Source organism: Haplochromis burtoni, unplaced genomic scaffold (genome assembly GCF_018398535.1).
Source record: "Haplochromis burtoni strain Fernald_Lab_line unplaced genomic scaffold, NCSU_Asbu1 Contig_1021, whole genome shotgun sequence".
Lineage (NCBI taxonomy): Eukaryota > Metazoa > Chordata > Actinopteri > Cichliformes > Cichlidae > Haplochromis > Haplochromis burtoni.
The window spans coordinates 13081-17193 of NW_024583382.1; positions in this window are offsets into that span (position 1 = coordinate 13081).

The following is a 4113-nucleotide window of genomic DNA, read 5'->3' on the forward strand; positions in this document are numbered from 1 at the left end:
GCAGTCAAACAGGAAGAAGTGGTCTTCAGTTATGCTAAACACTTTATTGGTCTGAAATTCTGTCAGCAAGACAACATGGAGGTTCCACTTTTCTGTGTTCGACTGTGTAAGTACTGAGTTTGTTATACGTTCCAGTTTTCCTTTAGCTGAGGGAAAAGTCAGTGTCATGAAAACCTGAGTTATGTTTACAGAAGGAAACATCAGTGATATTGAAAACATTTAAATTACAATACAAAAATTAAAATAACTCAGCGGATTCGCCAAACTGTTCTTCCAAAGTATATAACTACTTATGTCTACTAAATTTTACAGGCGTGCTAAAGCTGATTTTATCTCAAATACCTTCAATTTTCCTAAAACTATTAAAATATCCACAAGAAAATGGTCAGCAATGTAGAGTAGTATGATTTTACCTGACTTTACAAACTTGACAAAAAGCATTTGATATAATTTTGTTTTCTTCTTATTCATTTTATTTGGACTTCAGGGGGTGCAGCTGCTTTTTCATGCATGTTATCTAGAAGCTGTAATTATTTCTGGTGCTGACAGCACTTTGATGAATCATCATGTTGGTATTAAACGTAAAGTTTCACCAGAAGAGTTTCAGTATTCCTTCGCATTAATTCTACAAGTATCAGAATCTCCAACTGTGAGCTAAACTCTAATTTTTCTAGAAAAAAAAAGGCATTTAGATGATTTTGGTGAAGACTCCTGTCTATTGCAGCATTGAGACTAAATGCAAAGCAATGTATGATAGCACATAAAGTCTGATATGAAGGGATGCAAATTTGTGTGGTGAGCACATTGTCAGAAATGCTAGTCAAGACCTTTGCAGAGTTTCCACACCTCACACTGTCTCTATATTCATATTACTATACTTGTTCAATCTTTTTTAATGTTAGCGTTTCAGCCTGAGAAACTATCTGCACTATAACCACGATACTGCCAGAGCTGTGTGAAAAGAGGCTCTGAAATTGCTTTAGTAACAACTATTCAATGACTACCAGGGTCATGACTTTTTAAATCCTGTAGAGCCTAAAATTTAAATATGTCTTAATATAGATCAAAGTACAAGTGTAAAGAAAGACAAGAATAAAGATTCAGTAAGGTAATACTAGTAGTTATCCATCCTACTCCACTTATCCAACTCAGGCTCATAGGGGTGCTGGAGCCTGTCCCAGCTGTCTTAGGACAAAAAACAAAGTACACCCTGGACAAGTCGCCAGTCTGTCGCAGAGCTAACAAAGAGAGACAGACAACCATTCGCATTCATGCCTATGTGCAATTTAGAATCACCAGTTAACCTAGCCCCACTAACTACATGTGTTTGTACTGTGGAATGAAGCCGGAGTACCTGGAGAGAATCCACACAAACACAGACAACAAGAAAACTCCACACAGAAAGGCCCTGGCCTGATGATGGAACTGAACTCAGGCAACAGTGCTAACCACTGCATCACTGTGCTGCAATACTAATTATCTATTCATTATTTTCATTTATTAATATTAGTTTAACAAATCCATCCATCCATGTGTATCCGGGTCAAGGACATCAGTCTAAGCGAGCAACACCTCCTTTTCCTAAACCATTTCCTCTAGTTCCAAAACCAGCTATGGAACATGATTGCTACAGTATGACTGAAACGTCTCATCTATCTACCTCATCTAGATGCACTGATATGATCAGCTTAATAAATATATTTATACTTTAAATTTTATATGAGTGGTTCTGAAAGTGTGGGCGGTGCCTGCAGGTGGGCAAAAGAATCTATTGTTACTTATTTAACATAAGCCATAGCATAAGATTTTTTTTTCCCTTTTTCTGATTCCTAGCAAAGAATATATTCAAAATGCCCTCCAAAGTGTAACAAAGCCACAACATCATCTTACTGAAGGGATCAAATTGAGTTTTCCTTATCACTTATTTTTAATGCATTTTTTTTTTTCGTTTTTTCTTCAGTGATAAATATGTGGCTGCTGCTGGTGACACAAGTATGGGATGTTTGTGATGCTCAAAGAGTTTGTAAGTGAAAATAAATGTAATTATTTTGCATGAATAACATTAGCCGGGATTGTGGGTTTTGGTTTGACAATTTTCACTTGGTGCATATTTAATGGTCCTGTCTCCCTCGTTGTTGTTCAATGCAGCTTTTCCTCATGTTGTTCCAAACACTTCTCAGCACTATGAATACAGCACATTGTCTTTTAACTGTAAGGAGTTTGACGTGTCTCCTGGATGGAGACTAATGAGGAAGGTGCCAACCGAAAGTACAGCATGTGGGACTAGTTGGGGAGTTTTCAGTGGGTACATTTGCATCTTCAAACATGTTTTTATGGGAGACAGTGGGCAGTACTGGTGTGAGAGCAGAGATGGAAAGAAAAGCAACGCTGTCAACATCACCATTACACGTAAGTTTACTATACCCGTGTTCACTAACATGCATATTTAAAGGATAGAATAGAATAGTCCTTTGTCATTGTAAATGTACAACGAAATTCTGAGTGCTCCACACCAACTATGTTGGAATAAAATATTAATAAAATATATTACTGAATAAATTACTGAATTGGATTGCAAAAAGTATATTCTTATTAGTACACCACTAAACAGAAGGCTTGTTGAGAAATCTGCTAAATGTTCTGATTATTATGTGATATCTGTTAAATGCTCGTAAGTGACATAATTAAATGCTGGTAATAGTATTTTTCCTCTGCCCACAAAAGTGCTCAAAACCTATAAATTACATGACAAAGGATTATGTCTTTCAAACACACGATTTCCCAGGGTGCTGTAGTAATTATACCATATGTTATAATTATACTAGCTGGTCCTGTGATCCTGGAAAGTCCTTTACTTCCTGTGATGGAGGGAAACACTGTGAGTCTGCGCTGTAAAAACAAGACAGCTTCTACCAATGCGTCTACTTCCATATCCTTCTATAAAAATGGCCTCTTTATCAAAAACATCTCCACCAGCACTTTGATCATCCACAATATTAACAAGTCTCATGAAGGACTCTACAAGTGCAAAATCTCAGGAGTTGGAGAATCGCCTGAGAGCTGGCTGGCAGTCAGAAGCAGAGACGACACCGGTGAGAGCACTTTTTTTTGGATGTATTTTTTAGAGGCATTTTAGATGTGAGACTTAAACTGTATATAAAATAAGTACTTACTGCCCTCATTGAATGTCAATATCAAGATAGATAAACAGTTCTTCAAAATGAGATTTTGTCTCTCTAAAACTGCAAAACATGAGAAATGGCATAAATTGTGGTCTTTTATATTACACAACATAGTTTAAAACCTTATCTCAAAGTCAGGTTAACATAACTTTCAGAAAATAGTAGAAAAAGTTGGCTTTTTTTCCAGTCACTAAATGCTAACACATTATGGAAATTCCTATTCCTGTCATCAGCATTTGCAGCCTGACAACATGACAGTCCAAAAAACGACTTTACGTCCCTTATTTAACATAAACTCATAGTATGCTAGAGGCATACATTCCCCATGCTTTATGAGAAAACAACTTTAGAACTTTTAATCTGCCCACTGCTGCCATTCTAATTCTTATTGTTTTAACTGCACACACTTGGGTTAACAAGCCCAGCTCCTTCCCCGAGTGGGGTGGTGGAGCTACTACACACCAGCAGTGACAGCACAACATAGCTTCTGGGTCTGGAAAGAGATGCAGAAGAGCCTTTGAAGAGCCAATAGTCATGTCCTATTGGCTACACAAATGTTAAGGCCATCTTTGGAAAAACAACAACAACAACAACAAAAACAAACAAACACAAAATTGGACATTTTGGAAATATTAAGTACGAGTGTTGTTGTTTTTACAGATTATCACATGGTGACGCTCCTTTGTTATGATCAGCTTCCTGTTCTCCTCTACCTCCTCATAAGGACTGTTGGCACAGTTTTATGGGTCGCTCTGCTGCTGTTAGTATTAAGAAAATGTCAGCCTTGGAACAACTGAGGAAGAAAATGTCCACAAGTGCAAATTGCAAAGGGAATAACAACTGTTGCATCAATGTATAGAATTTTCAAAAAGTAGAGGGAAGGAAAACATTTTTTGTTGTCACCAAGGTTCTGTAGCAAGACAATTTTTTT